At 52.0% G+C, this 12,325-nt stretch overlaps 1 protein-coding gene across 10 annotated transcripts in view; it reads left to right on the top strand.

The window, feature by feature from the left end:
* The window catches only part of ELFN1 (extracellular leucine rich repeat and fibronectin type III domain containing 1), a 237,791-nt gene that overhangs the window by 69,177 nt on the left and 156,289 nt on the right, over nt 1–12,325 (top strand). For 2 of the 10 annotated variants that reach the window (XM_073362013.1, XM_073362007.1), the window contains exon 1: nt 85–440. The exons of the other annotated variants lie outside the window; for them this stretch is intronic. The gene's annotated coding sequence lies outside the window, so the exon portion shown is untranslated. Of the gene's footprint in view, nt 1–84; nt 441–12,325 lie in introns of those variants that run through there. 10 annotated transcript variants of the gene reach the window in all.

The raw sequence follows: 12,325 nt of genomic DNA, 5'->3' as shown, positions 1-12,325 counted from the left end.
CATGACAGGGGCTTATCAGCTGGGGAGAGAATCTGCTCCCCAGCTGGCCCTTGTGCTGCAGACACTCCCCCCCACCCCAAATCCTTCCCAGGTCTAGAGGGACAGGTCCCCGCTGGCTAATGCCCCCCGGGGTAGCCTCCATACCCAGCATCCCGGCCTCTGCTGGCCTCCCCTCCCCCATTTCCAGGGGCTCATCCTTGCTCCCTGGCCGGCGTGTCCCCAGCTCTCCGGCGCGGGGCTGCGAGCGCGCGCTTCATTCTAATGAGAGAGCCGCTGGGAATGGGCGAGGCCTCACTCGCTCTGCCTCCCCGAGGCAGGGGCCGGCCGCGGGATCGATGGGAACGCGCTGGGTGAATGGATCTCCATAAAGAGCCCCGCGCGGCGGTTAGAGAGCGGAGGAGGAAGAGCTGGCAGCAAACCCGGGCTGGCGGGGCGCGCAGGTAAGGAGACGGCTCCGGGGCGGGTAACTCCTGCTTCCAGCGCAGGGCCCGTTCCACCCCGGGGCAGCTCCTCGCACAAACCCGGGGGGAAGGGAGGCGAAGGCAAAAGGTGTGTGTGTGTGGGGGGGGTCCCAGGGGCTGTGTGGGGCTCCACAGCTGTGGGTGGATATTGGCCAGACCTTCCAAAGCCCCGAGCTTGCAGCGGGTTTGCATTGCTCCCCACAGGGCGGTGCAAAGCCAGGCCCTACAGAGGTGGGGGTGGGGTTTCACCCTTCAAACTGTGGAATTGCAAAAACTTCCCAGGAAGTTTCTCCACTGGCTCCCTTCTCCCTGCAGCCTCCCTTTCCCTCGTGGCCTTTCGGTGCGGGGGGGGCGGCTTTGTGTAAGCTAGAAAGACAAAGCAGGGGGAGTAGAAGTGGACGAGCAGGGAGGCTAGTAGCTTTAACTCTCCAAGGGCGGAACAATCTCTTTCTACCCGCGCTGCATTGAAGTGGCTTTGCAGGGTGCACGGTCTATGCGTGTCTAGACCGATAGTTATTTGAATGCTATGTGCCGGGCACGGACCGAGCCTTTCTCAGCGGCGTCACCTTTCAGGCACCCGGGCAGTGCCAGCAGGGCAAGAAGTCTCCCCCTGCCTGGCAGGGCAAAGCACCGGGAGAGAGACACGCAGTCAGGCAGCAGGGCTCCCTGTGGAGGAGGACGTGCAGGGCTGTCCTCACTCACAGAGATAGTTCCCACAGGGGTGCAAGTCCCTGGGCTTGCTTGGGAGCTGGTGCTGCTTTCCCCAGCGGCGCTCAGATCTGGGGGCAGCCTTCCCTCCTTCTGACACGTGAGCGGGGCCCCACGATGGATTCTCAGTAATAATCCAGGGGGGTTATGGGGAGCAGGCTTCCCGGCGCGTGTCTGCTGATGTTTGCACCCTTGGCTACACAAAGCCGAAGGGACAAGTCGCTGGAGCTTGAACACGAAACCATAAGCAGGCAGCGCATTCCCTTCTGAAGGGGAAACCATTTGTACTAATCTTAAATGCGAAATCCAAGAAAAGAGCTCCGAAGGCTTTCCCCAGAGGCACCGGTTTGGGCTTGTAGCTCGCTGCATCTTCATTACACTCCAGGGTGCAGATTTGCGGGTCCCTGGGCTTGCAGCGCAAAGGCTGGGGAGAGCTGGAGGAAAGGCGCTTATTCCTCGCCTGGCTGCAGGCCGGCGTTTGGGAGCAGGGTCCCCCGGCTGTCTCCTTTCTGAAGGCTCGAGAGCGCTAATTTGTAGGGTTAGGGGGCTGGGATCGCTGGGCGGGCAGGAAGCAGAAAGAGGAAGCCCTTGGTCACTGGGTTCCGGACCCTGCAGGGACTTAGCGAGCCGGCTGCTGCCTGCCCAGCGAAGTTTGGTGGATGAGTGGGAGACCCCAGGGCCAGGCCCCAGCTGCCAGGCGGATCTGGCTAAGGGGATGGAAAGGTCTCTCTCCCTAACCCCAGGCGGATGGTACCTTCTTTGGGAGGCCTGTCGTCGGCCTTGGCGAGACAGCAGCTCCCCGACGGCTCCCTCCAGCCTCCAGCTCGCCCCTGCCATCTGCAGAGTGGAGCCAGGGCCCTGGGCACCCGCATTGGATGTTTACCCCGCCAGCCCCCCGTTGGCAGCCACGTCCCCCCAAGCAAGAATAGGCTGGCAGCAATGGATCAGTGTGATTTTTGCCAGGCCCAGTCTGCAGCCTGCACTGTGAGCCGGCGCCTCGCGAGCCCGCTGCTGTACCTGGGGAGAACTCCGGGAGCCGGGGAAGGTTGTAACGCGCGTCCCGCGGGGCTGCCCAGCAGCGCTGCCTTAGGAGCCGGCTTTCCCCGCCTCCCCCGGGCTCCCTCCCTCGGCTTCTCTCTCCTTCTCTGCAGCCCGTGGTCCTCGCAGCAGCGTTTGGTTTGCACGTCCTGGCTTCGGTAGCCACAGACACTGGTGTGCCTCAGGCACGCTCGCCGACTGTCTGACGCTCCGACACACCGTGACATGGACACCCACACCTGGACTCGCACACCCCGACACCCCGACTCTCTCACTCACACACCGTGACATTGACACCCACACCTGGACTCGCACACCCCGACATCCCGACTCTCTCACTCACACACCGTCACATGGACATCCACACCTGAACTTGCACACCCCGACACCCCGACTCTCTCACTCACACACGGTGACATTGACACACACACACCTGGACTCGCACACCCCGACACCCCGACTCTCTCACTCACACACCGTGACATGGACACCCACACCTGGACTCACACACCCGGACACCCCGACACCCCGACTCTCTCACTCACACACGGTGACATTGACACACACACACCTGGACTCGCACACCCCGACACCCCGACTCTCTCACTCACACACCGTCACATGGACATCCACACCTGAACTTGCACACCCCGACACCCCGACTCTCTCACTCACACACGGTGACATTGACACACACACACCTGGACTCGCACACCCCGACACCCCGACTCTCTCACTCACACACCGTGACATTGACACACACACACCTGGACTCGCACACCCCGACACCCCGACTCTCTCACTCACACACCGTGACATTGACACCCACACCTGGACTCGGACACCCCGACACCCCGACTCTCTCACTCACACACGGTGACATTGACACACACATACCTGGACTCGCACACCCTGACACCCCGACTCTCTCACTCACACATGGTGACACTGACACACACACCTGGACTCTCGCACACCCCGACACCCCGACACCCCGACTCTCTCACTCACACACGGTGACATTGACACCCACACCTGGACTCGCACACCCCGACACCCCGACTCTCTCACTCACACACCGTGACATTGACACACACACACCTGGACTCGCACACACCGTCACCGTGACACCCCGACTCCCCGACACTCTCACTCACACACCATGACATTGACACCCACACCTCGACTCTCACACCCTGACACCCCATCACCCCGACATGCTCACTCACACACCGTGACACTGACACACACACCTGGACTCGCACACCCCGACACCCTGACACCCCGACTCTCTCACTCACACACCGTGACACTGACACACACACCTGGACTCGCACACCCCGACACCCCGACTCTCTCACTCACACACCATGACACTGACACACGCACCTGGACTCTCACACACCGTCACACCGACACCCCGACTCTCTCACTCACACACTGTGACACTGACACACACATCTGGACTTGCACACCCCGACACCCCGACTCTCTCACTCACACACCATGACACTGACACACACACCGCGACACCCCGACACCTCGACACCCCGACTCTCTCACTCACACACCGTGACACTGACACACACACCTGGACTCGCGCACCCCGACACCGTGACATCCCGACTCTCTCACTCACACACGGTGACACTGACACACACACCTGGACTCGCACACCCCAACACCCCAACTCTCTCACTCACACACCATGACACTGACACACACACCTGGACTCGCATACCCCGACACCCCGACTCTCTCACTCACACACTGTGACACTGACACACACACCTGGACTCGCACACACCGACACCCCGACTCTCTCACTCACACACAGTGACACTGACACACACACCTGGACTCGCACACACCATCACACCGACTCTCTCACTCACACACGGTGACACTGACACACACACCTGGACTCGCACACCCCGACACCCCGACTCTCTCACTCACACACTGTGACACTGACACACACACCTGGACTCGCACACACCATCACACCGACTCTCTCACTCACACACGGTGACACTGACACACACACCTGGACTCGCACACCCCGACACCCCGACTCTCTCACTCACACACTGTGACACTGACACACACACCTGGACTCGCACACCCCGACTCTCTCACTCACACACCGTGACACTGACACACGCACCTGGACTCTCACACACCATCACACCGACACCCCGACTCTCTCACTCACACACTGTGACACTGACACACACACCTGGACTCGCACACACCGTCACACCAACTCTCTCACTCACACACGGTGACACTGACACACACACCTGGACTCGCACACCCCGACACCCCGACTCTCTCACTCACACACCGTGACACTGACACACACACCTGGACTCGCACACCCCGACATCCCGACTCTCTCACTCACACACCGTGACACTGACACACACACCTGGACTCGCACACACCGTCACCCCAACTCTCTCACTCACACACGGTGACACTGACACACACACCTGGACTCGCACACACCGTCACACCAACTCTCTCACTCACACACGGTGACACTGACACACACACCTGGACTCGCACACCCCGACACCCCGACTCTCTCACTCACACACCGTGACACTGACACACACACCTGGACTTGCACACCCCGACACCCCGATTCTCTCACTCACACACAGTGACACTGACACACACACCTGGACTCGCACACACCATCACACCGACTCTCTCACTCACACACGGTGACACTGACACACACACCTGGACTCGCACACCCCGACACCCCGACTCTCTCACTCACACACTGTGACACTGACACACACACCTGGACTCGCACACACCATCACACCGACTCTCTCACTCACACACGGTGACACTGACACACACACCTGGACTCGCACACCCCGACACCCCGACTCTCTCACTCACACACTGTGACACTGACACACACACCTGGACTCGCACACCCCGACTCTCTCACTCACACACCGTGACACTGACACACGCACCTGGACTCTCACACACCATCACACCGACACCCCGACTCTCTCACTCACACACTGTGACACTGACACACACACCTGGACTCGCACACACCGTCACACCAACTCTCTCACTCACACACGGTGACACTGACACACACACCTGGACTCGCACACCCCGACACCCCGACTCTCTCACTCACACACCGTGACACTGACACACACACCTGGACTCGCACACCCCGACATCCCGACTCTCTCACTCACACACCGTGACACTGACACACACACCTGGACTCGCACACACCGTCACCCCAACTCTCTCACTCACACACGGTGACACTGACACACACACCTGGACTCGCACACACCGTCACACCAACTCTCTCACTCACACACGGTGACACTGACACACACACCTGGACTCGCACACCCCGACACCCCGACTCTCTCACTCACACACCGTGACACTGACACACACACCTGGACTTGCACACCCCGACACCCCGATTCTCTCACTCACACACGGTGACACTGACACACACACCTGGACTCTCACACACCGTCACCCCGACTCTCTCACTCACACACTGTGACACTGACACGCACACCTGGACTCTCTCACACTGTACCACTGACACACGCCGATTCTCTCACAACCCAACACAACGTGACATTGGTACACACACCCAGGCTCACACACTCCAGCACACCTTCACACGGACACACCCACACGGACTCCCTTACACTCACACACCGTGACACGGACACACCACCCCTACTCTCTCACACTCCAAAACAACGTGACACTGGCACACACAACCCGACTGTCTCACACTCAAACACCCCGTAACACTGAAATACACACTCCTACCCCTCTGTGTAACCACGGAGCCTTTTAAAGTAACAGGAATGCGTGAGAAGGGGTCACCTTCCCCTTCCAGTCACACCTTCGGGGCCCTCCAGCTGCTATTTCTCCAGCCAGAGCCCCGGGCTGAGGCTGCAGCAATCAACCCGCAGGAGCTCAGTGAGCACCGCTGCTTGCTGGTGAGAAGCTTCCTGCCCTTCCCTCAGTGAGGTGCCCTGAGAAGGGATTGCTAATGCTCCTCTGATTGGCTTCATTCTCCACTCAGAGCAGTCACTGAATTACGACTTGATTTTTTTCCACCTTTGAGTCCCGGCCAGATTAGATTATGGATTTGGTTGATTTCATGCAACTGGGGGAGGGAGGAGTTAGAGAGAGAGAGAACAGGATCCCCTGGAGGGGAGAGGAATCGCATCTAGATAAGAGCTTGTTCTCCATGTCTGCTTAACGCAATCCTGTTTGATCATCAGGCAGCACAAGATCTAACACCTCACCAGGAAGGATTAAGTAGGAAAGGTCAGGCTCCGTGTTCCTTTGATGTGTGAGGCCTATTATTCTGAATGTTGGGGATTATTTGTTTGTTCCCTAGTCCAAGCAGAAATAAACACTCACACAAAAACCCCTATGGTCACTGTTCCAGAGATTTGTATAATCTAAATCTGGATGTGATACTGCAGTGTAGGGAGGGGAACAAAGCAGCATCAATAAAGTCTTGTCTGTCTCTGGGCTGTAGGGTTGGGTGGCCAGCAATCCGTGCAGCTGCGTCAGTGCAAACTCCTGGGGGGGAGGTGTCTTTTTTTAAAAGTCTCTTTTAAAATCTCTCTGCTCCACCATGATGTGCACTAGCCTTTGCTGGCCACCAGCTACTGAATTGAGGCTAATCCCAAAGACGGGCAAGGTCTGGGATTAGGGGGTTACCCAGCAAAGGCTAATCAGGGCACAACATGCTGGAACAAAGAGACTTAAAATATTAAATATAATAGAAATGTCTTAGTAGAACCATTTTTGGTACGTGTCCTGGCATTGAAATGAGAGGATAATGGTCTGATGTGTCAGCTCAGGAAGGCTGCTCCATGTGGAGTGAAGGAAATCCCATTGATTGGGCCTGTGTGAAAAGCAGACAAATAGGGTGTTCTGGGTAGCATCCCTGGTGGAATATAGGGAATGAGTAGACTATGCAGTCAGAGAGAAATTCAGAGAAGTGGGGAGAGGCAAGGGTAGATAAGACTTTGAGGGCAAGGACAAAAAGGTTGAATTTGCAATGGAGAAGGAGAAGCCAGTGTAGGGATTCAATGGTGTGTGTATGTGACATGGACTGAGAGGCCAGGTCCATCATCCTGGAGACTGGATATTGTGCAGAGTGGAAGGGGGAAGGGGAGGAAATTCCTGTGACCAAAGCAGGAGATGAGTTTTAGCTATCTGAACAGAAAGAAGAGGTTTTGATGGAAGAAGTAGCAGGACTTGGACACCACCCTATGGGAGGAATGAACTAGAGGGAGTCTGAGCTGACCACGGGGTTCAGAACCTGAGTGACAGGGGTAGCAGAGGTGTGATCAGCAGTGACAGAGCACAAAGTGTGGGGGTCGGAAGGGGAAAAACTGGGAGTTCAGGGTTGGCTACATCAAGTGTGAGCTGACGGTGCAACTCCCAGAAGGAGATGTCAGGGGGAGAATGAAAGAGCAAGGTAGGCTTGGGAGTCATCCGCTTTGCGATGGTCATTAGATATGTGTGTGAACAGATGAGCTCACCCAGGAAAAGGGTGGTGAGGGGGAAGAGAAGTCTAAGAGCAGAGTCTGGCAGAACTGCCACTGAAAGCAGCAGCAGGAGGAGGAGGACGACCCACCAAAAAGACAGTGAAGGGCCATGGAGAGGTAGGGGAGAGACAGAGGAGCAGAGCTGTGGGAAACTAAGGCAGGGCAAGAGGTCAAGCATGACCAACAGTGTTAACAACAGCTAGGAATCAAGGAGAATGCCAGCGCACTGACCCTGAGACTTAGCCAGGAAGAGAGCATTGCACATCTTGGTGGGAGCAGTTTCAGAGGAGTGGATAGGGTGTGAGCTAGGATGGAGTAGGGGGGAAGATGGGCGCTCATTGGGTGTGTGTGGAAGCGAATGTGTGGGCAGCACCTAGCACAATGGGGTCCTGCTCCATGACTGAGGCCCCATGCTATTGTAACACAAATAAAGAGAAGAAAGGAAATGGATGGTAGCTGGAGCGGAAAGGGAGGGACCAAGGGTTAGCCTTTTGAGGTTGGAGACACTGGAATATGCATATTATGGTGTGGGGAAGAAGCCAGAAGGGAGTGAGAGGTTAAGTGGGGCAAGGAGGAGTGAGTGGAGCAGTGAGGTCAGGAGAAAACAGGGGCAGGTGAAGGAAATGGAGATAGAGTATCCATGTCAATCTGCATATAAAAAAATCTACCAAATCAGCTGGAGGTTCTCAATCTGCCATTTCAGTTTAGCCTGGCTAAGACAACACCGTCTGTAATACCCTTCTGGCATGATCCCCAACATGGGCGTTAAATGTAAAACTCAAGAGGATACAGCAGCCTGAAAAAATATTCTGAAAGCCATTTGTGGAAATGAAATCACGGTGAGCCACATTTGTCAGAGTAGCTCCTCTCTTCAACGAGGCAGAATGGTATTTCTAGCTTTGGATAGCATCAGGGAAAAACTGAAGACAGAGGTGTAAAAAGAGATGGACAATCTGAAAGGCTGGTGACCAAGGGAGAAGTTGTCCTGGCACAGACCAGAGTGACCCCCTGAAGAATATGCATTTGATAGGCCGAATCCTGCAGCCTTTACTCATGTGAATAGTCCCTGTTGCACACCATGAATATTCCTACTGACGGCAATCGGACTAACATGGTGGTAAGGGCTGTAGGACCTATAACTAATGCTTTACAGAACACAATACACACACGCAACGTTTTAAATACACTATAGATTTATCCAGTGTTCATAATAACACTTAGTAAGCAAAGCTTCAGCAAGTATAAATCAACGTAGCGCTATTGAATTCAATACAATTATGCCAATTTACACATGCTGAGGATCAGGTACGGCCCAATACATTTGAAAAATATTTACATAGTTTGCATCATTTTATAGCATTTAAATCTAGTAGTTGGACAAGTGTAATCTTTTGTAGCTACGTCATTTTAAAAATCAATGGTAATAAGTATATGGAAATGTATGTGATGTACTGTATTGGCTTCTATCCGCTTTTAAGTTTATTACAGTACATGCATAGATTTCTTGTGCCAAATTCATTCATTCATCCAATTAAATTGAGTTAAACCATGGGCATATTTGGCACCTTGTTTCTCTCTATACCTTTGTAAAATGGGCAGGTGGCAATAATAAAATTTTACACTTGATGGCATCGTTCATGGCAAAGGTTCCCAATATCCTTTTATAAATTATGTTCATAAATTGGTATAGTATATGTGTATATTCATGTACATAACAGTAGGATGCATTGGCATTGTCTATGTATTTTGTCATATACATTGTGTGTGTGTGTGTGCACATATATAAATAATACATTATTTTGCTTATGCCACATTACCTGGCAAGTGGAGGACGTTTTAAACAATTTTAATTGGCACTCTCCTCCTCCGGAGCATGGTGTATTTTAGTTACCATGAGTCCAACTCCAAAGTACTCAGAGACAGGTAATACATGTGAAGTCCCTGCTTAAATAGCTTCAAGCAGTTTTTCTAGGCCTAAAAATGTCACACATGCAAAGACTGCTATCTCTGGACCTTCCAAGGGTAGAAGCAACTGTTGTGTGGGCTGTTGGGTAGCTAGGAATCTCCCATTAATGTCCTAGAAATAGGAACCTTAAGCCACTGGAGAGTCCCAAGACACTGGTCCTTGAACTGCTCTAGTTCAGACTTGGATATTACCTGTTCTGGGCCCAGAGCCAGAGTTCTGGGGGATGAGTCACATTTTTTGCAGGAAGGGGGTGGAGAAAGGAAATACATTTGTGGTAATACGATTTATTGTTTTAAAAATGAAGCATCTGAAGCTGTTCAGACGTCTCGATTCTTCGAATAAGTCCTGCGGCGCTAGGTTAGTTGGCCTAGTGTTGCAAGGCAGTTGAAGGCACATACTAAACTAATTTATTACACAGCTCAGTAATTTATCACATGGAAGAGATGTCCACATATGGGGTGTGTGTAATTGCGGAGAGAGGATATAGATATAGAGGATAAATTTTAAAAAATGGTGAGTGACAAAAACATAAATATATCTTGGGATTCTGGTGACATTAAAATAAATTGTGAGTTGTAAACCGTGAAAGAGGTGTGATGTCAAAGGAGAACCCTATAATGTATTTATATCCATGGTCCGGATTTGCTGGGATTTTTTTTATAAAAATGCATTAATTCAATTACACATTTTAAATTAATGTTTGCTCAAATTAGAGCAACACCATCAACTTACTTTTACTGCCTTTTTATATTTATTTTGCTTGGCTTGTGGATTTTGTTTCCAGTTTTTCTCCTTGCTTCATGAGACTCGTAATACACAGCTGTGATGTGCAAAACATGAACTGCCATTTCTCTGATAATATCTGAGTGATGTGTTATGAATATTTCTATGCTAGCAGGCTATCCAGCATGAAGCAAAGCCAGTCATTAGAGAGACAGCCCAGTCTTCCAAGATTCTGAATGTCTCCTACTTAGTGGCCTTAACTCCCTCAGAGCTCAATAAGAGACAAGGATGCGCTGCAGCTCCCAGGAGCCACTCAGCACTTTGTAGGATTGGGCTCTGAGAGCATGAGGCACAGAGAGATCAAATCCTGTGGGCCAGATTCTCAGCTAGAGAGATTTTCATGTGCTGTTTTTTTTTTCTCTAGTATACCCTACCCCTTTGTTATTGATGAAGACCGCTTGCAAGTTATAAGTTTGGGCCACATTTTTGGCTGTAACCTCCAGTTCTGCACTTTACATGTGCAAGACAAGAGGGATATTTGTGACTCGCTGGTGCAGATTTGGAGACCAACTGAAAATTGGCCTAGTTGTTGCTCCATTAAAAAGCAAAGCCCTGTGCAATGTCACTGACTCTGGCTCTCCTGACGCCGACGTTCAGCTACTCACAAAGGTGTCTCAAAGCGGTTTGCTTCACTATCAAAACCTTTGGTTCCTACTTCATCCATAAATGTGTTTCTCTCTCTCTCCATCACTGTCACCTGAAGCTTTTTGAGTCTTGAAAAAAAGAGTGGGAGAAAAGAACAGTGCATTGTGCATACATAATATACTGTAGCTCATTTCTGTTGTGATATTTATCTCCACTTGGGAGGAGAGCAGGGATAACTCATGAGTACCTACATCACTCAGGAATTATCCCTTACCCACTCGATCCTGAAGAAAAAATGCCCCCCAGAGACTTGCTATTATAGTTTTGCTTTATATATCCCTCCTATGAGGAAAAATAGCTTGAGATAGCTATATATCTGGTATACATGCAACATAGCCATATAAATGTTCTCTCTGCACTTACACAATTCAGCTGTCAGAAGATTGCGCCTCTCTTCCTGATCATCTTTTGTATTCTCCCCCATCTCCTCCTTTTCACATCCTTCCTCTGGTGTTTGCCCCCCATATTCTTCCTCCAATTCGGTGTCAGGAAAGAAAGGCCGTCTCCAAAGACCACCACAGCCTGTTGCTGGTAGAAACTCGCAGCAGCAGTGACTCAGCTGACTTTAGGGGTGAGTGAATTTCAAATCATTAAACTCCAGAGTCAGCTTTCCAATATGGCAAGTTGAAATTCAAATCTATAATAAGTATAGTGAAGAGCTGGAACTGACCAGCACTGAGTTGGGGGATCCCTCTTGGGGCCCACACTAGACACAAATGTTGTGGTGACCCTCCCTCGTGAAGATGTAGTTTTGGCAACTTTCCTGTACATATGGGGAAACAGGCCTCCAGTGAAGTTGGGGGGCAGGTGTGATTTACCAAGCCCTTGTCTAGAATAATAACTTCCAAGTTTATAAAGCCTTCTATCTGACGATCTGAAACCACTTTAATTAATCAACTTATTAATTAATGTAAAGAAAACCTTACAACACCCTTGTGAGGTAGATAATTGCTGTTATCCTCATTTTACAGATGGAGATAACCTCTGTGTATCTAAGCTAAGGCCAACAATTTCAGGCTAGGTGCCCAAATTAAGATGCTTGACTGGGGCTCGATTGTTTCTTTCTTTCTTAAGGTGTGCTGATTTCAGTAGCTGTGGCTGCTCAGTATGTCCCAAAGTCTCTCAAATTGGGC

The sequence above is a fragment of the Lepidochelys kempii genome, chromosome 10 (genome assembly GCF_965140265.1).
Source record: "Lepidochelys kempii isolate rLepKem1 chromosome 10, rLepKem1.hap2, whole genome shotgun sequence".
NCBI lineage: Eukaryota > Metazoa > Chordata > Testudines > Cheloniidae > Lepidochelys > Lepidochelys kempii.
This window is presented reverse-complemented; position numbering and strand designations above follow the sequence as displayed.